General features: G+C 39.6%; 1 long non-coding RNA gene across 1 annotated transcript; it reads right to left on the bottom strand.

The window, feature by feature from the left end:
• Window positions 1-690: 690 nt before the first annotated feature.
• LOC138067144 (uncharacterized) lies at window positions 691-25,075 on the bottom strand. The gene is made up of 4 exons (XR_011140843.1): window positions 25,022-25,075; window positions 10,595-11,221; window positions 9,199-9,255; window positions 691-821 (listed from the first exon to the last, which is right to left on the bottom strand). It is a non-coding gene; the product is annotated as an uncharacterized lncRNA (long non-coding RNA).
• Between the last annotated feature and the right edge of the window lie 730 nt (window positions 25,076-25,805).

Genomic DNA, 25,805 nt, shown 5'->3' on the forward strand with positions numbered 1-25,805 from the left:
TCCTGGAGCGAGGTTCTGTTTCCCGCGCACCCTTGCAGCGGTGGCCGCGGCCACCCAGCCCGCTCGCAGGCGCACGGAGTCGTAATGAACCAAAAATCTACACAGTGGTGGTGCTTTGAAGTGTCTGGTTCAGTCCATTTTAATAGGTCTTGTCTGATTCTGTGTCTTCGTTAATTACTGCTGTTTGGGTAAGGGGGTAGTGGGAATACCCTCCCCCCCGCCAGCTAAAGTACCCCTTTCCAAAGGAAAGCGTAGGAGAGGTGGGGAGACAGCACAAACTTTTGGGAGATAAACAGCCTCTCCCGAACAGGCAGCAAAGCCTGCCTCCAACAAACCTCACAAAACCAGTCCCCTGAATAAACAAATCCTTTCCTATCATCAGAGTTGTTGAACTGTTATTGTTGAAGCTGCTGCGAAATTGCTTGGCTCTTTGCATCTCTGTCTCCAGAAAGCTCAGGCGACGCAGGCCAACCCCACGGCTTTGTGCCCCCAAGATGCGGCGAATGAGCCTAGTTTTTAGCACCGTGTTTTCAAGCAGAACCCATTTCCAAACTGCTGCCGATAATCAGTCTCGCCCTTTGCTCCCTAAATGCAGCCCTGCGTTCAAACGACCCTAGCAGCAGCTACGCGATGGCTTGCTTATCCGCGCCAGAGGCTTACCGCTAGAGAGCCCGGGGGGGTTTCCTGAAGATGCCCGATATCTGCTTTTGGTACATCCCTTCGAAACAGGGCCAAGAGGAGCACGCGAAGGAGAACAAAAGAGCACTTTTCTCCATTGGCTTGTGCGTTCAGGTGGGAGATGATACTTCAGGTATTTCCCACTGCAGAAGAACGAAGAGCAGATGTAAGCGGTTATCTCCAGCCAGGCAGCCATTCGCACCTACGGTTTCCGTCAGCCTAGACCTTTCCTTAGAGTTGTATTTACCGAGGGCATGTTAAGGTTCTGAGTCGTCTATGTAAATACACCTCACCCTTTCTAGTAACATCTTGCTCTCATTCAGCTAATTGTGTAAAACTGATGCAGATTTCCATGTGATCACAGCTGGCTATGCGGGCAGTGAATTCAGCCCCAATCTGTATTATAGAAAAACCTCAAGTATGGTAATAGAATTGAAAACTTCGGTACAATTCACAATAGCTTTTTTTTTTTTTTTTACATTAAGCCAGCATATGAAGAATGGTAATAGACATGAAGTTAAAAATATTTACTCTCCTTCATCGTTACAGTTTTTCTTTAATATGGTTTCCAACATCAGCTTTGTAGAAAAGAGGTTAAAAAAATACAACAGAGGTAACTGTAGATGGCGTATTTCCTCAATTTTCTCAGATAATATGCAGTACGTCTGAACTCTGCCCATTTCACCATTGTAAACGTGATGCAGCAGAAAGCTTTCCCGTTTCAGTATTTTCACAAAACAAAACCCCAAATTAGAAATAATAGTTCCAGCCTACCACAGCTGAGATTAAACATATCCATACCAAATAGCAGTACAATCTACTCACATGAAGAAATCATGCTGCATAAGCATATGTTTCCAAATTACACGCAAAAAATGTATTTTAAAAGCTGATGCCAGTCAAAATCAATAAGGAAGCCCTTCATAAATGACGCTTTTAATGTGTCAGTAACATATTAGTCATTTTAATTCAAGTTACCGAGGTGAAATCAGGACTGATGGTGGCCCAGCGTGCTGTTCTCAATCTACAGAGGCCTCTGCCCCTGCAATCAGTTCTGGAGCAGAGTTCACAAAGCAAAAACTGCAAGCCTCTGCTCCTCTCTTTCTTTTATCATCCCTATTTGAATTGTATATAATATTCCTATCTGAGGTTAGAGAGGAATTGCTGTAGTATGAAATCTTGTAAGGAAAGCAAGCCAGCAAAAATAGATGTATTTTGCATCTCTACAGAAAATTCAGAGGACTCCCACAGGCATCCCATATGACATGAAATTAATAGAGAAGCAGTCTGCTAAAATACTAGAGTAAGGAGAAAAGATGAACTTTGGGGTGGATTAAGCCAGAAGTCTCAGGCTTAAAATGCAATAAGAGTGAGAGAGCCGTTAGACATGAGGAAAGTTTTCTAGTGAAGAGTATTTCATGAAACTTTTAGAAATGAAAGAATTATGTCAAGAGATATGTCAATAGATTATAAGCATATTTTCAAATAAAAATCTAAATATTAAAAAAGCATTAAATATATATTTACAATGCAAAGAAATTATGTGGCCAAAGCAATATGAAACAGTGCTTTGATAATGTTGTGCTCCTATTTCTGATGTACACACATTCCAAAGACCCATATGTGATAATTTAGAGTCTGAAATCTACCTGCACTGTGACTTACACTACATGGACAGCAAAGATGCGGGTTAAAGACAATGTAGTAGTGTGAGATAACTGTATTTTAACCAAAAAAAAAAAAAAAAAAGCACCATGGGAGACATTCAGAGGAAAAATGGGCTTTTCATAAAAGAAACGATGAACCAGGAAGCTGAAGATCTCCGAGAGGATAAATTACAAACGTTTTCAAATGATTTGGATGAAATAGTCCAGATTTCTAATCCTAGACCAGATGTCTTTCTGTTGGGAATGCTCCCAAGAGATGATTCTCCTTACCCTAGCATTTCCTTCTACATCCTGCTGCAAATTTTGCATCTGTTTCATTTTTCAAGACTGTCATGTGAATATCTAACCATAGTTTTCCACCAGGATTCTTTCTGTGGCTGTGACCTCAGTCTGCTCGCATTATAGTCTTCCAAGCTGCTGTGAGATTTGTTGATTCATTTCATTTTCCTACTTCCAAATAGTTAGGCAAGCAGCAAGCTGTGATACTAAAACTACTGTTACCATCTTGTGCTACAAATTGCACACGTTGTGTTTGTCTGGAGTAAAGGAGGTACCGGTTTGGCTGAGGCGAGTTCAACATAAAAACCAACACAACCCCATTTCCAACACAGTCCTCTAGTTCTTCATGCACTTTTCCTATTTATAGCTATTTCAGTAGCATCTAGAAATCCAAATCCAGGATTAAATCCTCTTAAGTACAGTACATACACATAATACAGAGACCTCTGTAGTTCTAAAAAGAAAAACCTACTCTACCACCAGAATGGTTTTTCCAGTTAAAAATAAGCAAAGCCCATTGATAAAAAATGGTCCTATATTTGCACTTCATATGGCCACAAGATGCTAGAAACAACTGTACAATATACAAGACAAGCTGTAGGTTGAAAAAGGTAGCATGTTGCATCACTTACTGAAATGGAGTATGAAGATTTCTAAACAGTGGAGAAAAGCCAAAATAGACTTACTTTTTTTTTTTTTTTCAGGGAGGAGGATATTATAGAGAAAAGTATTATATTACAACTGTGATTCATGAGAAGCTCCAAACTTTCACACCGTATAATATAAACACATCACATATAATTCTTCTGTCCAAAAGGGTTTTCATCACAGATAAAATGCTCTGGAACTCTTTAGCTCTCTTTCTGCTAACTGCTAAGTATATTTTCTTAACTAGAGTAGTATATGCATTTATCTACCTGGGCTGTCAATCCAAATGTCTCTTGACAGGAGTCAGTTAAAAGCTGGATTCAATGAAGGATCTCCATCTCCTTCTATTGAATGTTATTTTAGCGAGCTTGGCCCTTTGGAAATGGATTCCATTAGCTATTGCAAGAAGCAAAACAGTGAACACTCTGTACCATGGATATATTCTTAGTAATTCTTAGATTCCAGTTATATCCTTTGTATTCAACCATGCATATGAATGAAAGAATCACCAGGCTTCTTGATGTCCTCTTAGCAGGTGAACAGTATTAGACATGAGCATCTGAGATTCCCTTATAAACCATGCAATGGCTGATAAAAAGTACTGGATCCGGAGCTGTATTTAGTAAATAAAAATATGTTTAATTGTGTCTAGGACACAAGCACACACTTTTCAGAAAATAAAACCACTTGAATAGCATAATCTACATAACTAGCTGAATTTAGTACATTCTGGCTGTCATTTTCATTAAGAATTGGATAAGCGAACACATACTGCCAATATAAATATGGCACTAGAGTAATCTTGTCTGTACATATTTTAGTATGTTTTCCTTTGTTAATAAATTGGAGGTATTTTTCCACTTGGCAGCTAAGAAACTTATTTTTCAAGTTAAATTCCACAATCTTCCAAATCAGACAAAACATTAAAAAAAAAAAAGCAATAAATCTTTTTGAATTATTATGTTAAAAAACATCATAATTCCAAAAGTAAATACAACTATTCTGGCAAATGCAATTACTACTGAGTTTTGTTAGGCACAAGGAAGTTGAATAAGATCCACTGAACTATACCACAAAGGCTACACAAATATAACAATGTTGAAGGCATTAGCAAGGTGGAATAGTATCTAGTGGGGGGGGGGGAAAGGTTATTTTCCTCTCATTTACAACACATTTAGATGAAAAGCAAATGTAATGAAATCAATGCATAATTCCAAATTAATATTACTATAAATGAGAGCAGGATCTAGCATCAGCAGTTGCAAAGGCCTAGTAACTGGAGACAAAATTGTTTATAATTCAAATGTAGTCCAGAAAAGCAGGTTATAGGATTTCGCTTCCTTTTGACAACTGTTCAGCAGCTTGTGGGAACTGAGAAAGCAGTGTTCCTACTCCAGTTGCTACTGAACAGCTGTCCGTCTCAGAAAAAAAAAAAAGAGTATCACAGACTGACAATGAGACAAATCAGCAGTCTTGGCAGTTCGGCCCATATTCTGCACTGGTCAAAGCCATGTGGTTGCAGTAATATCACACCAGCCCTGAACCAATAAACCCTCCTGAAATTTCAATGTATAAGCTTCAGCTTGAGACTCGGTGGTACAGTCACGTAACTTCTGCTTGGCTTAGAGAACAGGCAGGGCTTGCTCATGTCTACTTGCAACATAAAATGTGTAAATATAGCCAGAATAATAATTAGGACTGCTTTCTGTATCTCATGCATGAGCCTTTCATCTCAAGGCCCTTCATTACCTTTCATCAAGAAGCCACTAAAGTTCATCAATCATTTTATTTAGGAAAAGGGTTAATAACCAAACATCCCCAAAGTCCCAGATAACTAAATCTGTCTTCTGTTAAATGTTGATGCCTACCAAATTCACGCTCTGGTAAATCCAGCAAAATGGGCCTTTTCCTAGTAGCTTCCTACTACTAGGAAAATTGAAATCTGAGAACAAGATAGGAGACAAAAACAGAAAGGAGTCAAACTTCCAGATCCTCAGCGTTCTGGGCACACAGTTGTGTCACTTCAATCCCACCCAAAATCCCACCCATGTTCAGAAGCAAACTGGATTGCCGAGGCTGAGCTTGAACGTCAGATGAGCTTCTGCAACATTCACAAGCTGCAGATTTTATAGACTGCAGCTTTCGTAGGCCCACCTCTTCATCAACCTGTGCTTTCTGCAGTGGTTTCCACCAACTGTAGAAAATGCTATCAGAGCAGAATTCTTGTGTTTAACATTCACATTGTGCAGGTGAAAATATTAACCCAAACACTAAAGCTGCAGAAAAATTGCTATCACCTTTTTCCAAAGAAAGCTTGGATTTGTCTCAGAACTGAAGCAAGCTGGATTCAATCCTGTGTACCATGCCAAAGAATTCGGTTGCACAAGCCAGAGCAAATGCAAAGCAGAGCAAAAAATTTCCCCTATTGAAGTAAGAGTAAAGCATCCTACAACTTTCTATTTGCAGCTGTTGTGACTCTAAGGTGTTTTCTGCCACAAGAGCTTTATGAGCTTCCTCAACTGCTTGTCCAGTCGCAGGTCGGTTTGGAAGCACGGTGACCTGCAATGGCAGTGTGAAAAAGAAATGCTGGGCTAGAGCAATCTGTGCGTTTCCTTGAATAATATACACTGTTGAATGTTAGTCTGCAGCACCGCCGGAATTCATACTTTGTTGGGTGTGTGTCCTGGACAATTCGAGCAAGATTTGCTCTCAGTCCTACATTTATTATTTCTATTTTAGGAGCTGAAAGTCCTCCTTGCCTCATTGGTGGCTTTATGCAGCCTGTGGCCAGTTTCTATGGTAACTATACGGGCAGGTGGAAACGTACGGGTGCCACGCAGAACTGCATTTCCAGCAGCAGCCAGGAAAGGGTCAAGGTGAAAAGACTTGATGGATATGTATTTCTCAAAGGTTTTAGAGGTTAGGTCGGCACTCCAGGCATGAAGAGAAAGTGGAGGGTCAAAAGCTAAAAGCAAAGTGATTAAGAGAAGGAAAAGGAGAGAAAAAATTTGAAAACCCGGACCACAAAACTGAAAAACTAATTGAAGTAGTAAGGTGAAAGAGATGAACTATCTTTATTGATACAAAACCTACTATTTGGTCTTTGCTCTGCAAAGACACGTACATACTGAAATAAGTAAGACTTGTACCACTGGGTTTTTGCTAGGATCTTCCCCTCTGCTTAGTGCTGGACAAGTTTTTGTTTGAAAACAGCACTGGCTATGAAACAGAGGAGCTTTTACTAAAATCCCACTGCTAATACCTTTGGGATACTTGATATTATGCCAGCTGTATTGTGAGCTCAGAGTCATGCTCATGACTGCTTCTTAATTTCTTTTTTACCCTCGCTGATTTCTGGTTACCTTCTGTTTCTGACCTACCCATAGACAACCACAGCTGCAACTAGTCTGTCTCTGAGTCTGTTCTCTTCTTCTCAAGTTAATTCTAAGTGCCATTTCCTCCCACACATGCATTCATGTCATAGGATCCTGGGCAGAGACTTTAGAGTTTTTAAGCTTATTCAATAAAGTAGTTTGACCGTCTCTTCCATTTAGCATTTAGAAAAGATGGCTAGTCCATGTATTACCTTGAAAGAAGCCCACAACTGTTTCCCAGGGCCTCCTCCCCCATAAGGTAGTTTCCTCCTCTGCCTAGCAATTCTAGTCTACATTTTGCTAACTAGTTTAGCCCAAGTACTGCTCTGACTCATTTTATCATTTACAAAACCTCTGGAAAGCTGAAATGCTAGTATATAAACTACATATATAGTTTCACAAATCATTAAATGTTACTGCTAGCTTTGAAACTGTAAAAGCCACCTTACAGGCATACTTTTGACTGTATAAACCATTTGTGGTAGTGGTCTCGCACAGCACTTGGCAAGTGGTTTCAGCTGTTGCATGATCTCAAGTGCACAGAGGCGATTTCAGCTTTGATCTCATACACAGTGAATAGGGGGCCCTTGGATTCTGCAACACCTTCCAGCTTCCTCCTCCGTACTGCTCCTTCGTTCTCCGAGTCACCAGAACGGATCCAAGCTTTCTGTGCCTCCGCATGCAATCTAACATCATGGTTTCCTCGAAGAAGTGAGAGCTGCATTCATCCTCTCCTCAGATAAAAACCTCAACTCCTGAGAAGGTTTTCTGGGTTAGCCTGCACCCAAAAGTGCAAACACTGAATGAGAACTGTCAAGCCTGGCTTGCCCCAAGCTAATTGCTTGTCATGTTCCAAAGCAGCGTGCTCCTCAGGGCTCCAGGCTGTGTAGAAAAGCTTTACGCATCAGAGGCAGTGCAGTGCAAATGCATGCAATGAGCTCAGACCCAGCACTGCACCCAGGCTAACAAGCTCTTTTTAAAATCTGATTACGAGAGAAGCCTGGTATTCATGCACCTGAGTTGCTCAGTAAGAGATAAAGGTGACCTGGCAAGGCTTTTAGCTCCACCTCTTTGCCAGCAATGCAACAGTCTTAGGTCTCTCTGTTGCTGCTCTCAATACCTGAATTATCCAAGTTTTTTTCATTAGCTAAGGTATGGTAGTTCTCCATTGCTCTCAGAAATGGGGAGTTGATTTGTGTAAGAAAGTATCACCTGGCATGCTATTCACAGTTGTGCAAACCATTAAAAGAAACAGTGGTTAGCTGGTTCACATCCTTTTATTACTCTGTTGGCTCGAGGAAAGTGCTAGGATGATACACTTTTAAAAAAACTACTTAGAATTAAACGTTTGTAATTCAGAACCTCGAGTGTAATAAAGAATTTAGTCAGCAGAACCTCAGATACTGTTTTAAGATTTTTGGATTCCTTCTGGGTAAATTTTCAACTCTTTTATAAATTACTCTACTAGTATGAACATTAACAAATACTGACTGCCGGATTCACTCAGGCAAGGCCACATCAGTATTCACACAGGCAAGGCAGTCTCCTTAGTATTCTTACTAACAGTTATTTTCTCTTCTGCCAGAGCTTTTCATCTTTAGCCTTAAATTCCAATGAACAAGAAATTGGCCCACTACCAATCTACTCTAGAACACCTCAAGGGCTTTTGCTCTGTAAGGAACAAATCATCTCATACCTTTAACAGTTCAGTTGAAATTTCTTTTTTCTCTTTCTTTCTAGTGTTCAGGTGTCCCCCGGCCAACTGAGATTGATGGTTAGTTCTGAGGTGCATATTACAGATTCATTTAAGGCTTGGATGATGAGATTTCTTTTCTTGCAGGTAAATTCTGCAGCATCCTCAGAGGTGAGTCACTTAAACTGTCTACTGAAATCACTCTTTTTGTCCATTAGAGTGAAATAATCACAAAGACTTTTCTCCTCAAAGATAATATCATTTACACTGGGGTAATCCAATATCTTCTCTCTGCCTTATGGAGATTACAAATAGGGTGTAAAATAGGAAAAGGATGGAAAATATCCTTTCTTACCTAAGTCCTTTCGATGTTCCAAAATCTCCCCCTGAAAGCTAGTTCCCATTATGGCCTGAAATCCTTTTCTTTGTCTGTGAGCTAATTATTTAGCTCCTTCACTACTCACTGCAGCTTATCTCAGCAATTTCCAAGTTGGCCAGTAGTTTCCATGTCTCCTCTATTTCCTGGAAAACTTTCTGGATCATGACAGTCAGGTCACTGAGCACCTCATCAATCTGTCTTGCTCTGCAATTTCACTTCTACGTTTGCTCTGGCACTTTTAACCGCATCTCTAATAAAGGCTTTATCTCCTATGACAAGTCATCTCCCAGTCCTTTCTGAGAGACCTCCAGATGTTATCTTAGTTCATTTTGTAAAATCTCCAGCCCTTACGTCTCATTTTTTGGACTTCTTTTAGTATCTTTTGGTCACTTCTCACTGCTACCAGCACCCCTGTATCAGTTCTATTTTGGCATACTGAGAATATCACCTTACAAGTTCTCTCCCTGGTAATTCTCTTACCTTTAGCACCATTGTTGCCCTCCAGTCTGTGCAGTCAGTCAAAAATCAGCTTTCATCCTAATGGAAAAAATGATGGGTCAAGAAGTTCTTTGATGTTGTACTGCTCATTCACAAAAATGTACAGAAATTCCTGCTTTTTGAACACGGTAGAAACAAAGAGAAGGTAGTTTTCTTACAGCTTTCTTGCCAGACCTGTGCATCTCTATTTTCTCACAGTAACTGCTTATCTGACTGAGTGAGGCTCATTCTGCCACACTGGCCAACAGACAATTTATGAAGCTACAAGCCAATGTTCCAGTCTCAGCATTTGGGATCAAGCCAAAGAGCATGTCTCAGACATTAGTTAAATCTTCTTCAGGCTCGCTGTGTAGGTTGAATTCCTTGAATTCCTGCATTTTTTAGGCTACACAGGCCACACTCCATTTCTAAGATATGCTCTCCGTTTTCCTGTACGGTTCCGGTCTGAATCTAACTTTCCTGAACGTGGGTAATCGTAATTACATACAGATCCCAAACAAGATCTAACTAATAAGAGACATCTTACGGCTTGATATATTATGTTAGAAATAGGGAATTCAGCCACTTTTCTCGCTTCATATATTTATAGACCCTAAAGGTTAGTGAAGAACAGGCACAGGTTTAGCAAGGCACAGGTTTAGCATTATTATCCGAGTGTTAAATGCATGTCTTCTGGCAGTCATTAACATAGCACCAAAGCAGCAGGCTAACCGTGAGGTGCCTCAGCAAGGCAAGATAACAGCCCAAAATTGCTATGATACATCCACACCTTCTTTACCTGCCAACACCATCTCTTCTGGTAGCTGAAGAGTGTAGGAGTCATTATGTGAGCTCTGCACCATGCCTACACCATGATGCTACTGTTACTATTAAGCCAGCTATACGGCTCCTTTGAACATCCTGTCTGGCACAAAGCAGTTGCAGTTTATGTTCAGAGCAGCATTTTTGTTTTGTCTCAGACAAATCTTAAAAAACTGAACTGACAGCATGGCCTAGATAGGAGTGAAAACTGCACTAGTCCGAGGACTAGCTCTTGTCCAGATCCTGGACCTGGACAAGAGCCTGGATCTGTGCCACAAAGTATTATTAGATGCTGGAAGAGACAAATCTAATTCTAGTTCCTCGTGAGTCTTATCATATTACAAACTCCAAACCACTGAAAAAACGAAAATCTCACTTTTCTAACAGTGATAAATAGTTGCTTTTTGAATTGGCAAGGATTGAATGACCATGGCTTCAAATGAACCGGTGTATTTACAAGTTGGCATCCGTACTCACCTACGTACTTCAGGCACTACCCAAGCAGCAAACGAGAAACTTTAAACAGGCTTAACATTCAGGGACAGATTTAAAGGTGAAGAAAGCAATAAACTTTCACCTTTCTAATATAGTTCTGGAATAGAGCTTCTGAGGCAATTCAGTTAGCTGCTACCCTTCAGTCTGTGGCATCAGACAGTCCTGCTCACAAATGCATCCAGTTCCACCTTAAAACCAGTCAGGTAACTCAACTATTCAGCTGGCTGTTTCAGAACCATATTTTTCTCTTAATTAAATAGCTTCTTCTTCTGTCCTGCCCAAAATGAATTCATGACCAGGTTATGCTCCCATGTCCATATGCCATTACTGTTTTAATTCTCTTTTTCTTCCTCTCTGATGTTTATCTCATCTCAGCATACTTGCAGAGAGCAACCATCTCGTCGTTCAGCCTGCATTTTTTTAGGCTACACAGGTCATTATCATTACTACCAGAGGGCTTGGTACCTTTCGGATCATTCTCCTTCTTAGCTCTAGCTGTAGTCTTCAAAAGCTTTACCTCGGTACTGCATGAGACCACAATCACACTTTGCCTGTGCCAAAAACCGCATACATAGTCCATTTGATTTCTCTGACAATCTTCCCTGAGGCATAATTCTACTGCCTTTGCTGAGCTCATTAGTACCTGCTCCTACTCCTACAGGCAGGTGTCAGTCTTCCAGGGTCTTCTGCATGAAAGACTTACTGGGCGCTGTGTGCAAAGAAAAGAATTGATATGAATGAAAGATTAAAGGAAATCAATGGCAATCAATTAGTAAATAAGAGTAAGCAACACAGCTATGCTGGCAAAACTTTGCAGTGCAGACCTGACCTGAATGACCAGTTGAACCAAACTCCTGGAAGAAAAGTGGCTTTAGATACAAAGGTGCTATTGGTATAGCTAAACAATATTAATGTTACGGACAGACTGATGTAAAGCTTATTTGTGCTGATAGCTATGCATGTTTAAAGCATATCTTCCCCATAAAATTGCTTCCACACTAGAGCTTTTATCAAAATGCCAGTTTAATGCCATTTAAAAATCATATCACTATTTACTAGACTAGAGTAACCATTTATGGCACTGCACAACGACAGAATCAGCCATTTAACGGTGTGAGTAGATCTAACTTAAATGAAGCACCCAGAAGGAGCAGAATAAATCTTCTGTCTCTTCTTTACAATAAGATTTGATCATGCTGATAGCTGTTGTGCCCCTGCCCAAAAAATGATTGCTAAATTTCTTCCAAGAGATACGTTTGCCCATGACAACACTCAAGCCCTTAGTGAGCTTTCCTAAATACTCATTTGATAAAAGGGTATGTTTCTCTCAAAAGTATGGCATACCCTTGCATTTAAAAGCTTTTGTAAGCGGTATAATACACAGCTCTGTCTCTGAGCAGTGAAGCCAAAAAAAAAAAAAATCTCACAAAGGAAGGGAAAATTTGGATACAGATTATGGGAATGCTACTAACTCATATAGGAAGAGGAATGACTCATCTTTTGTGAAAAATTATCTGAGCGCACTTAGCCAGTGCCGGTTTCATATCTGTCAGGCGCAGAGTGTTTCTGGGAATCTAAAGAGCCCGACATTCCTGTCAGCTCCAACAACGTGTAACCTTAATTAAGATACGCACACATACGTTCATGAAACATCATTCCTGCCAAATGAGCTAAGGGCTTGTCTGCAGAGGGAATCTATTCTGGAACAAGCTGGGATGTGAATATAACCTATTCACATGGGGAGTCTGTGCAGAAATAGTATTTGGTGGTAGCTATTTTATCCTATTTCCCCTTTAATCAAGGATGAATCAGAAAACAATCAGTATTTTGCTGGCTTTTGAGAACTATAACTTATAGCCTCATTTCATGTCTAGCTAATGTCCAACTCTCAATTTGAATGAGCTACTTTATGTGGTACAACAGTAAAAAATACAATATTTCTATAAATGCAAAGACAGTTGTTGTGTGTTCTGATAATTAAAACACTCGATAGGTGCAGAACACTAATAGTAAAAGTGAGAAGACTTGGATAGATATGTTTAATGGCTTTAAAAAAATACATTCACTTACCTGTGGTATTAACTTAAAAAGAAGCTGGCAGAAGTACTGAAATCAGTAAATCAGGTATTGAAATCAGAGACTGAGAAGTTCTCTTAGTAGGAATTACAGGCAGAAAGTTTACTAAAATCAGTTGCTAGATATGGAGGAGAGCTTATGAGCTGCAGCTATTTGAAAGGAGGTCATCCTTTAAATTGTGTGCAGACAAGTCTCCTATACATCTTCTGCAACCATGTATTTTTAGATAGTTCCAGAAATACACAGTTTACAGAAGAAAAATCTTATGTTCATTTCCTATAAACTCTGAGAAATGGAACATGAAATATAATAATTTGATAAGCTGAACCTGTTGGTCTGGATTTGTTTTTCTCCTCAAAAGGAAATTAGAATGAAATAGAAATAATTTATTGTACACATACTTCTCCTTTTTGGATACTGCTACCTACGATGCACATTTGCTCTAAAATAGAAGCAGACAGCATAAAATGCCTGTAATGCAGTCTGTCTGTTCCTTTTTTTTTTTTTTGGTGATTATTTTCTTGCACTGTCTCTGATGTGATGTAAATGACAGTCTCAGTTTCAATCTGGAATTTCACTTTGGAAAGTCCAAGCATGTCAAGTTAATTCTATTATACAGAATGTCTGCTGAACAGTTTGCAGAACTATGTTAACAGCCCTAAAATAATCTCTCTGCTGTGTGCCTTAGCGTGGCAGCTAGGCAATAACCACCCTTTACAGGGGGATTACGCTCCCAAGACCACCACCAGCAGTAGTGGATCTGATCAACGCATAAAATAGAAACTGCTTTAATAAGTTTTAGAGGTTAAATTTAGAATTTTAAACATTGGCCATGCCTGTCATCTAATAATTCAGCTCTGTGCTATATAGTAAAAGAGCATAAATTCTCTAAAGAATTCAGTGGCTAAGACTAATTTCTTTTCCTTAGACTGGTTCATCACTGTTTTGTTCATGACAATTTTTTTCTATAGCTAAAATACCTTACAGTTATTTTCTCTGAAATTTATAACTATATGATGAAAAATAATGGTCCCTTTCCTACTGAAGAGTTTATAAAGATGAAGTTACTATAATTCAACATCTGTACTGAAGAACAGGAAGTAAGATTAATTATGCTTTTCAGTAAGAAACCCAGAAGTTTGCAGCCGTAATAATCACAAATAACAAGACGGAGATTGTCCCATAATACATGCATCCATGTATCTTATTATAAGGGCCCTTTGGAGTTAGAGATCTAAATCTTCAATAATGAGTTTAAAGCATTAGTACATACGATCCAACAGCAAATCTTTATGTAACATGCTTTTAAACTCTTACCTGAGCACATCGCTCCAACCATTTAGGGTCACAAAGACCAGCTCTACCAGAAGATTTTTTTTAACCTCTTTCTTTTATATAATTTAAATCAGAGAGCTGAGAAGGTGAAAGAACAAGAAAAGCCAGAGCAGCTTATTCTGAATAGTACGGAAGCTGAGAAAATGACCGTCTTTTTTCCTCAGTCTCAAGATGACCTCCTCCCCTTTGAGACAGGGAAAAGTTCCCATCCTCTTAAATGGGACTAAAACCACATGCACAACCTATGGTTCCAGGACTAGGCAACTGCAAGTAGAGTAAAATGTTACAGGGGAGACTTTGTGGTGGGGCAGGATAAAAAATACTCGATGGAAATGTGTGCATGTTGACAGAATCTGGGTAAGAAACAGACTTTACATTTTCATGCGTGCATTTAAATTTGGCATTTTATACTGAAATGATAACATATAATTTAAGTCTTCTCCTCTACGAACCCAAAATTCCATGTAATTGTAAAGCGTTATAAATTGTAATTCAAAAAAAAAAAAAAAGGTTTTAATAAAGTATCTTAATTTGAAAGATCAGTCCCACAACTTTTGTATACTTCAAGTTGGATTCTTGCATCCAGACTTTTTAAGGGATGAGAAAAATTAATATTTTTTTGTGAAAAAAAACCCACCAAAAATATAGTGTAAGTTACACTGTGTAAGTAAATGGTAACCTTGCTGAGTTTATGATATAAAACAGCATGAAAGCAAACAGAATAAAAGCAGACTACATTCTATTTTTAGGCATGGCTTATCTTTTGGGATTATCTCCTTTGATTTAACTGGAATTGTATCAATTTGCACTGAGATAGCAACACTGAACAACGTGGCTAATTATCTTTTTGTTTTCTCTATTTTTACAGTGACATCTTGAAAACCTAAAAATAACGTCTGTGAAAATAGAAAAAAAAAAAAAGAATTACCCATTCTCCTTCCAAACAAGATAATCCCGAGTCAGTAGAAATGTATCAAAACTTACAATAGGTTATAACGACTCCATGAAGGGGTTAATTGAGCTTATTTCCAATGTAGAAAATGATCATTTTTCACATCACTGGCCAATTAAATGAGCTCAAACAAACCTCTTGTATCCTGGGGCAATGCAAATTCACAAGAAAAAAAAATAGCATACAGTCTTAGAAATCCATAGTAGCAGATCAAAGGAAAGCACATAACAATACCACAATGCAAATGAGTTTTGTGTCAGGGAAATAAAAAGCTCTGCAAAAAACGTCCATAACAGCAGAATTCCCCAAGCTCAGAGGTTTATACAGCCAGTTAGCAGGGCTTGACTCGTCTTCTCTTTGATAACAGAAGCCTGACCCTTACAAAGATATCTGTGCTGTTGGAAAGGCAGTCCCAGCTCCCCAAAGTTTGAAACTTCAAAAATATTTCATTTCTGTTAGATATTTTATCTGAAATTTGTTTGCTTCCAAATGATTACATTCTGTCTGCCTGGCACAACTCAACAGTCTCATTAAAATAAGAAGCTTAAGAAACTACAATTTTTCAGTCCAAGGCTAAAGAACTGGACCCCAAAGCCTACAAGCAACAACAGTGCCATAACCCCTTATTTTAAGCCTTCTCTCTCACAAGTAACTATCATCTGTTTTAATAATGTGTATAATTTGGTAAAGGAAGACATCAGGGAAAAGCAGATCAAATATTGCAGTGAAACTCTCAGGCAGAACTGGAGTCTTCAACAACTGTAATTTATTTATGTTTGTTCCTTCCTGTAAAATTACCCACAAACTTTTTATTTTCAGGGCTTACAACTTATCCAGGTGATACGCTATCAAGCACTAGTCACTAACTTTTCCCTTCTGAGCAGTCCATTCACTAGCCAGTGTTTTCTCTCGTTTCTGGATATTTTATGCAGATAAGCCATTTGTAATGCTGATTTTTGACAGCATCAGGTCCCACAGGCATCTGTGTATGAACCCATATGGGGTCCCGGAGGATCAGCTGAGACTTCGGTGCGCGTTGACGTCGTAAGAAGACGCAGCTGCTGAGGAGGGCAGCTCCATCGGATTAAGGCACTTCTCACTTATGTATGTAGTCCAGTGGGAGAGGCAGAGGTTGTCTAGAGTCAGGCAAGCACAAAGAGAAAAGGCAAGAGGCTTTCCTGCAAAATATGTAACCCTGCAGAATCTCTCTGGAGAAGGTGGAGCAGGAAAAACAAAACATAAGGTGGAGCAGGAAAAACAAAACATATATGAGACAGTAGAGGAAAAAAAGATGAAATTGTTTCTCTGCATAACGACGTACACGTAGCTCTCTAATTAAGCATCAGTTTTAAGCAAGCCCTTTGCATTATAGGAGCTGCCACATTTTTCAGATGTGCATCTCTAATTCGCACATACGAAGCATACAGATTTGTACATACTTCACAGTACCTATGAATTACACTTCCTAGTCCACTATTTGCATAAAATTAGCATGAATACACAGGTGTGCTCACAAGGCCAGCTCCAGCTAAGTCCTAAACTACTCTTGGCATATCACCAAGAAGCAGCAACTATAATGAATGGCAACAGCAAAACCAGGATAGCCTTATCTTTCTGGCAAGAGCTCTGAAAGCCTGACGAGAAACTCATTATCACCAACACAAACCCAATAAAGGAGGGAAATGTGCATTCATTAAGCAGCATTCTCATCGGGGCCTCCTTTTAGAATAACATTCACAGGAGCTTAGAAAAATTCCTATAAAAAACAGTCAGTTAAGATCCATGCAGGACAAATGTATCAAAGCACACAGGGAAGCAAATCGCCAGTCAGTTTAACCACATGGGTTCGTGGCTTTTTGTTACCTTTTAGTTTTCTTCTGCTAATTTCCCCTTGGGGCTTGTTTGTTTATTAATGTAGCTTGCCGAGATAAACACTAATAGTTTTGGGGAGTGTTAGTTGAGAATACTGGAGATCTTTCTTAAGCAAATTTAAATTATGTTTTAAATTGAAAGCCCAGTATTTGCTAGTTTCATTCCTAAGAAGGGCCACATTGCGTCTAATCTCAAATGCAGTATCAAAATCAAAATTCAGCACGACAAAGCAGCAGCGAGGCTTCTTGAAAATTCTTCTTCCTCTTACACATCCCTGCAGCCCTTGCCATCAGGAAGTGCAAGAAGTGCAGCTGTGGTAGGCCCCCGTAGTGAGAAGGTAAGACTTCAAAGCTAAGTTCTTCAAAGGCTTCTCAGCGCATTGAACAAGACTCTTGTTGGCCCACAAAAGAGAATGGTGCTTTGTTTTCAATTCCAGAGGTCCTTACAACAAAAATACTAAAATATGGATACATGAATGGGTGCCTGTCAGTGCAGACTAACATCAAATATGAGAGGTTTTTTTGTATAGAAACTATCAACAGGCAAACCAGTATCATGTAGCGGGTCAGGGCCCTGAAACAAGAGTTAGCAAAGGAGCAGTAAAGTGTACTGGAAAACTACCACTTCAATCAGAAATTTCTGCATTAGGCTAGTGAAAACATTCCTTTTCATTCTTTGAAAACTTTTGTTTTAAAACCTACTTCATTTGTTACATGCTCTCTCACATCATCTCTTCCCCAAATTCAGCTTGTGTCCTGTGTGCTGCTGATGGACCATATTTCCTCTTGCATATTTCCTCTTTCCTCATATTTCCTATGCTGCTGCTGCTGCAGCCCTTCTAGAGCAGACTCCTCACCATGCCAAGAAAATATTCAGCATGCACTGAGTCAGCACTGCAGGCTCTGACTCCTACCTTCCTGGTGCCCCCCCAAGGGAAATCACTCTGAAGCAGCTTACACTGCCTGAAGATCAAAATGCATGATAATTACCATTGTTGTGATTTCCACCTCCACTTGCCGTGCAACGGATAAAATTTTCAGACATGAGAAGAATCTGCGAGGTCTTGCAGTTTGTCACGATGGCTGACATGCTAAATGAACAGCGGTGATGTGAAAAATATGGCAACGTATGTATGCAGCACTAAAATAGAGTAACTTCAAATGAGCTCTTAAGTTTCAAAATTAGAAAAGATCATGAGTAAAAACAGTGCATCGATACCCATTATTAGAAAAAGCGTAGATAAAACATCTTTTTTTTAAATGTGCTGTGAATTTAAGTGCAATTCTGTGTGCAATTCTGTTAGAAGACTCACAGGCTGCGTCTATGCTAGTACATCCAAGCATGCTCTGGAAGGGTCCCAAACCCTGGGACACAATCGTCTGTGCTAGGAAACTGCAGAGTGTGCCCTCACATGCCTCTGGCCCGCTCCTCCGGAGGTCACCCTCCAAAAAGCTCCAAGATACCTTTTTCGTGGTTAGAGCAATCTAGGGACCATCCTCAGAGAAGTCTGCATGCAGCCAAACGTTTTGGAGACTAGAAGCTGACTAGATTGCTGCGGGCTGGTCCATGCCAACTGCCTAAAATGCTCAGGAGTCTCCCCAGAGATACTTGATTTACTAGTGTAGTTACATGAGGTCATATTGTTTTCTGCTAATCGTGAGCATTTATGAGCATTCTCACACATTCCTAAATCATCAGTGGTCTTTGTTGGCCTCTTTAAAATCTGTCTCATTCATTACTAAAGAAATAAGAATACCTGCTTGTTTCCCTGCCATGACACCACGGGGAGCGCTGCCATACCTGTACAGTTGAGAAAACTCAGATCCTGTTTTTCAGCATGTCGACACAGTCTGTCCCAGAATGTTCTTCTCAGTAAGGAAAACAACAGTGACACTTCCCATTCTTCCATCTTCTTGTGGTATACAAGTTATCAGGCATTCATAAAATGAGGACTAAAGCAGGCTTTGGCCTTAAACGCTGAGGTAAATAAAACTAATCCTTAAATGAGTCAACGGTCTGGATAGGATTCCTTCTTATTAGGGGTTTAATAGTTTGTTCAGTAGACAGTGGAAATATTACAAATATTTCTGCACTCTGAATTGCATCAATATCGCTGTCTATGACCTGATCCTCTCTTGCTCCAGCTATGGCCTGGGTGCCTTCTGGTCTTCCAGCTTGACAACCTTCCCTTCATTTCAGGACACTTCTGCCAGTTGTAGCTCCCTTCTCCATCATGTGACAAAAATATCCAATTTTTTAATCTCTTTATTGGCTTATTTTCTCCTGATGCATCAGATTCCAACTTTCCCTCACTACTTGAAGTATAATATGTAATAATCTTGTTCCCATCTTTATCTCAACTGTAACGTTCCCCATATAACTAAGTTCTTCACAATCCTATTGTCTTACTTGCTCCTTAGTCCCTTCCTGGCCTGACTGCCTGGAATCTTCATCCAAATCCATCCGTTCTCACAGCCCTTTCAGACAGTCTCACGAAGCATATTAGATTAAGTAAACCCCTTTTGTCTTTCATCTTCATCAAGAATCACAGTGCCCTGTATTGTTCTTCTGCCTGTTGCGTACTGAAATCAAAAGCTTTCACAGGGAAGATGCAAATCTTATGTAGATTCTGAGGAGCTTAGAGTCACAACTGAGCCCTGCTCCCCAAAAGCCAGATTTTTCAACCCTACTATTACCAAACAAATTTTCTTATTTCCAGTCCCATTGGAAAAAGTAAACGATTTTGGATGGGTCTGAAAAAAATCATTATATTTTTGTCTTTTACAGCAACCAAACCTTACAAGGACAGCCTGAAAATAGTGGGGAACCCAGCCAAACATGAGATAAAGTTGATATAGTGACATTTTGTGGGAGACAGTTAAAACTGACACGCTTCACAACTTTTGAACTCCCCTGCTGCAGGAGGTAGATTAATACCCTTTTTTGGATGAAAGTAAAGGAAAGGACATTAAGAAAGGAGAAACTGTCACGCCTTTTGAGACATCAAGCCTTCTGTGTATGGAAATCCCAAGAAAACTGAAGAATCAAATATCTTGGATGTAATTTATCAGATAGTTACAAATTGAGTGAAACATGCTTTGACATCCCGAGTGTAGCTGTTCTGGGCATGTGACTATCTCAGAATAGTTTTGCTGAACTTCTCAGCCTCGGTGAATGCACGAGCTTGCCAAGAACTTGCTGCAATATTCAGTGAAGATGGAGAGCCCTCTTTTGGGGTCTAGGTACAAATTTTTTCTAATTCTGATGTTAGAAGACACCATCTGACACTAAAACTGCTATTTTTGATGCTACAACAGTTGTGGTTTTACTGGTAATATCATCATTTGTACACAGATTTCAACACGCACAAAAGAGAAAGAACATGGAACTGGCTAGTAACAAAACTGAAAATGATGCTTGTCTTTCTCTTCATGAGCGCCAGTATCCTCATCGCTTCACTCGGCACTCACGCTCAACCGCTCCAGCATGTACACTTACACATAAGCACGCACACACACACTTCCTTCCTTCCTGTCTTTGCTGTTACATATGCCTTTGATCACTTTCACCGTCTAAGCTGCTATTCTATCCTGACCTGAACTGCTTGGCAGAAAGCAATACAAGGAAAAGAAGCTAAAGGGGAGAGGGTAGATTAGACCAGAGCTCAATGTCTACCTGAACATTTAGTTTTCTTCTCAGCTCTCTCGGATTTGCCCAACTGCATGCTTTCAGTTGTAGAAATCACAGATGTTATTACAAGCTAAGTTTCTTGCAGTATCTCAAACATGGTATGAGTTTTGAGAGCTCGCCTGAGAAAAGTGAAAACCCAAGAGATTGCCTAGATTCACCAGGTTATACTTGCAGCTGCCCAGTTGCAAAGCGGGCTCTTGCCCCCGCGACCCAGGGAGATGACTAACTGCATCTCTTGTGGAACGCAGGCAGAGAAAAGTGGGTTGCAGTAGCTCAAGGAGATGCTAAGGAAAGAATATGGGCACGCAGCTGCAGCAGAGTAGTGAATTCAGCAGGAATGCTGAAGACTAGTGTATTTGGGAAAATGCCAGATTCTATAATACTGAAAATTAAAGTCTAAAGATTTTGTTCATGATACCGAGAGTTATTATTTCAGATTCTCTGCAAAGGCAGAAAGACCTTTTTTCAGTTCATGTTTGATTTACATTTTCAAGATATCCCAGAAATACTTGTCTGTGCATGTACATATATTTGTGCGTGCATATATAAAAACATATACATATCAAATATGTTTAAATGTGTATCTAAGTGAAGACATAGATATGTTTGTGTTTAGTGAAATATACTTAGTGAAAGTTCTGTTTCTGAAATTCAGTGAAACTTACAGCCAGTTTTAGAGATAAGGAATCACAAAATATAGTGCTGTGCATCTTTGTACACTAAAGAATTGCTGCTACCTTAAGATATAACCTGAATTCCTGTACTAAAGAACCAAAAAATTAAATAAACCACAGAATTCATGTCTTGTCTGCTTGAACTAAAGATAGACTTTAAAAGGACACATTCCAAGCAGCTGGATAGTCCCTTCTCCAAATTAACATAACACTAAAATGTTGCCGGCAATAATGTCACAGGATGGTGCCATCAGGGTTGCAAATCCTTCTCAAGACAATCATCTGGCTAATAGGTTATTCATTTGTTAACTTCAGTCAGAATGAGTTCAGTTGCTAAACACGGCAAGATTATTTCCTGACACTGACGATGAAAACGGAGTCAGACAAAACAGAGAAAGAGTTAAAGAGGACCCAGATGGACAAAGCTCACTGAATTGCAAGGTTGAAAAAGTACTTAAAATTTTAAATAAAAGAAGCGAGTGTACACATCTCTGTAATATCTTACTTGATTTCTGAGGGCTTACCGACGTTATTAAAACACTGCGTTATTGAACCTGGCGCTCAGGAACATACTATGTGCTATAGTAAAGTGGGGGTCTGGGTTTTTTTTTCTGGCTATCTGAATACACGGTCAACAATAAATTGATTCTTACCCATCAGTTGCTGAAAGGCTGTCCTCACAGAAGGGCAATCACAACACAAAGTAACTTGTCCATATCACACAGGAAGTATATAAGGTGGGATTTCAAACCAGGTTCCCTGGTTTGTAATAGTCCCCTAAAATGTCCTTCCCCTGGTATTGAAATCTCTTGTTTTATGCATCTCTGCAACAATGCACAGTGGCCTTATTTAGCTAGAGCTTCACTCTTACAAATATTACTGCCTAGGTAGAATTCAAATTACCTCCATTAGCACTATCAAGTCAGAACCTGCTTTTACAGATTAGAAGTTATTTTTGTGGCTCAGTTTTATTTGCACTAAAGTAGAGAAATGGATGAAGGCATAGAAATAAATGGGACATAACTGTCCCATTAAAGGAGTAATACTATTTATGTCGTGACAAATTATAACATTTAAATATGAAATGTTTTGTAACAGTCAAAAGAAATATACTGCAGCATATTCTGTCACTGCCGGGTACACTTCACTGGGTTCAGTCCGGAAATGCATGATTACATAAATAAAGGTACTCTAAAGATATACAATTAAATTAAAGAAGAGGTGAAGAGCCCCGTATAATCACTTCGTGCATCTTAACAACTCCAAAATACCTTTTTCCTGGAATAAGAATGTGTATTAGTACTTATTCACCACTACAGAAATGAATCTACATAAATGCTTTTTCCAAACAATTTCTCATTTCTGTAACCTAAGCAAGAAAATAACTAAAATTAGGGGATGGTATTTAGTCAATAATGATAAGAATATATTTGCAGAGCAGAAGGAGATCCATGCACACCAATCTTTTTGATGAATATTTTACCCTCTGTCATTTTATAGCATTTATATGTACAGCTGAAGAGGGTTGAGTTCCCCTTGCCTTTAAGGGACATAAACCAGAATGCCAGTGCATCCTTGTCTACTCTCTTCTACCAGCCCTCTCGGCTGTCTTGGATAATTTCCTTAAGAGTAATGCCATTACAACACCTGTATATCACAGACCATTACATTTCAGCTAGACGTTCCACAGATTAGTCTGACGTGGCGCTCCTAAACCCGACAGGGATTTAGTCTAATTCAGGTGTGGGCCACGACCAACAGGCACCGGTAAGAACACCACCAGGTGCAGCCAAGTTATCATACCCAAGAAAACTGCATGACTGGACAATGCCCAGTGAGACAACCGAGCAGACAAACCATCTTCCATAGCGAAGGGAAAGGCAAATACATCCAAGGCCTCTACCAACCTAACTTGGGAGGAATGTTCAGCCTAGCTCATCCAAGCTGATTTTATACCTACAATATAATCTTGGAGTGCTTTTTCCCCCCCAGCTGCTCTCCTATTTCCTGTTGAAGGCTGCAGGAAAGCCCGGGGCGGGGGGGGCGGTTAGGGAGCAAGAAAAAGTTATACATCTGCCCAGCTATGATTGAGAAGGAAGAGATTCTTTCCTGACTATATGTGCAACCACCCACAGCTGACATGTAAGACTAGCCTATACTTACTGTCTTCACGTGTTATGAATGCACTGAAGAAATAGCATTTTTACTCTCCCCAGCACCCAGGCCGAAAGAGGAAGATGGTGAGCAATCAGAAAGTCCCCAGCCTTAAGGCCAGAAAGGGTTACTGCAGTCTTTCAGCCTGATCCACAATGCATGCTCGCTCACACACAACATGTGAAATTCTCCTAAAGCCAAATTAAAGCTTTAGTTTTTTGACCAATAGCTAGGCTTGGGTAAAAGACGCGTGAGACCATGAGTTTCCCAGGTTTCACTTTACCAGTCAGCCATTCTAACACTTAAATTGCACTCACGGCTAGAAAGTTGTACCTTATGTCAAGGTTGGCGTTGTCTAATTTCAACTTTCAGCACCTGCCAGAATAACTTTTTATTATGAATACTTATACACAGCGTATGGGAACATGAATGAGTTATCATTGGACAAGATCAGGTGTTACCTTAGTACTAATAACCGTTCTTACCACACAGAAAACTTGAGGTAGCTTACTCTTAGGGACAGAAAATATCTAACAAATGTCAGGTCACCTCTGGGAACGCTCTCTTCCCCTGCCCACACTGTTGTCTTCCCATTCACATGTTACAGGAAGACCTCAAGAAGTAGCTTGTCCCGTTTCCTTGTACGAGCTCACAGACAGCACTGCAGGATCTTCATCTCCAGTTTTACAAGCAAGAACTTCAAGCTCCCAAGCTGCAGGGACTCAGCAGGTTGTTCGTGAAATGGACCAAATTCAGAAACAAGGGGTAAAGCACTAGGCACACTTCCACTTTTTATGCCTTTCTTTCCTTATGGGACAAGTTGTATCAGCCTATTCCTATTAGATGAGTCAGTAATATCAATCATATCATATTTCCTATCTATTTGAGCATCTACATCTCCTCTTGCTTATTACATAGGTTCCTAACATTAGTGCAGAGACAATTAGAAATATATTCCTTACACGCACCTTTGTGTCAAATTAAGTAAGATAATGTATGCCAGAAGATTTTCAAGGAGTCGCTATGTCAGGGCTGAGGAGATGTGCTGAGAATTTGAAATTGCTGCAGGATATGAAAGGGAAAATTTCATAAAGTAATAAGTCCTGGAAGGTCAACTGGACACCCCCCTCCCTTTTTTTTTTGTTGCAGGGATAGAGTCAGTGTTCGCAAAGAGAGATACATTGCTAGCTAACAACTTCAAGCTTTACAACTCAATTTTCATAGTGGCATTTAAAAGTGCAAAAATAAGCAATCATCCCTTACAAGCTGTTCCAAAGGATATTATCCCTTTCTCTTCCCCTCTATAGAATTAAATACTCCCTGAAATCCACAGAATGTGCTTGTATAGTTTTCTTCCTGATTTCTATTGCAAACCTCACTGGTAACTTAATATATAGCTTCTAGATCCCAGTTCCTCAAATATTTGTTTAATTTTTTTTCCTTGATGAATACATCAAGGACATCATCGTTTCATTGTTTTTAATGAGATATTCTCACAGGCATCACTATACAACACTTCACAGTCACTAATCACTTTTTAAACACTGATTTTGCATATTGTCTTTTATAGATATGATATCTAGAAAGCCTGATAGCTTAAAGTTCTCTTGAATAGTCTTTTGGAGATGGAAATTCCTCTCCTAAAGCTTCCTTTTGCATGGCAGCTACACCTGCAGGAGCGAATTAACTGCAAAAATGGCACCTTTTGATTTGGAAGTACTTTACAGCATCTTTACCGTTTTAAACTTAGACCTACCTCAGGCATTGACAAAAATCAAGTCCTAAGCGTTCTCAGCTTCAGAGTTTTCTCTTTCTCTCCTAGAATTAAGAAGAAATCCGTTCCAATGATCAAAACGTCTCCTTGAGATTTCTGCAGTTCTTTCAGATCCACTAAAAAGTACAGCGCTAATCAGAGAAGTTCTATAGCACCAGCCCTCCTTCTAGCAGTCACTGTCACTCTTTCTGAGGTCACCGTCCTCAAAATCATATCTTGGAGCAGTTAATAATCTGACCTTTCTGCACCATGCAGAGAAATACGTGCATGTTTCAATCAAGACATGCAAGTAAACTTGCAAAGATGAAACCCTTGCATTTTATAGATTGCTCAAATTTACCCCAGGTAACCGAGTGTGGGATAACACAGAATAACACGTGGCATATCTCCTCCACGATCCCTCAGGGAGAGATCAGCAAGGACAGGGTTTCACTGCTTCCTTTTTTCCCCAGAGGAAACATTTGGGGCATAGTTATAAAGTCACAGTAAAAGTTCTTGCCGAGGGAAAGAAATAAGAAGGGAAATACATAGAAGATAATCTATTTTCAGATCCTGCCTGAAGTTTAAGGCAGAAGAATATGTCAGGCAGAAAAATACAGCAACCTTTCACCACTTAGACTCACTTAAGAATCCCTGTATTTTATTACTTATGAAACTAGGCAAACCACAGACAAAAAAGCAATGTGTTTCAATATGACTTCTTCTGTCGTCTCAATGCAATGAGAAGTTATAAAAGCATTTTACGTACATAACAATTGTAAAAAGT

The sequence above is a fragment of the Struthio camelus genome, chromosome 4, assembly GCF_040807025.1.
Source record: "Struthio camelus isolate bStrCam1 chromosome 4, bStrCam1.hap1, whole genome shotgun sequence".
NCBI classification, from domain to species: domain Eukaryota; kingdom Metazoa; phylum Chordata; class Aves; order Struthioniformes; family Struthionidae; genus Struthio; species Struthio camelus.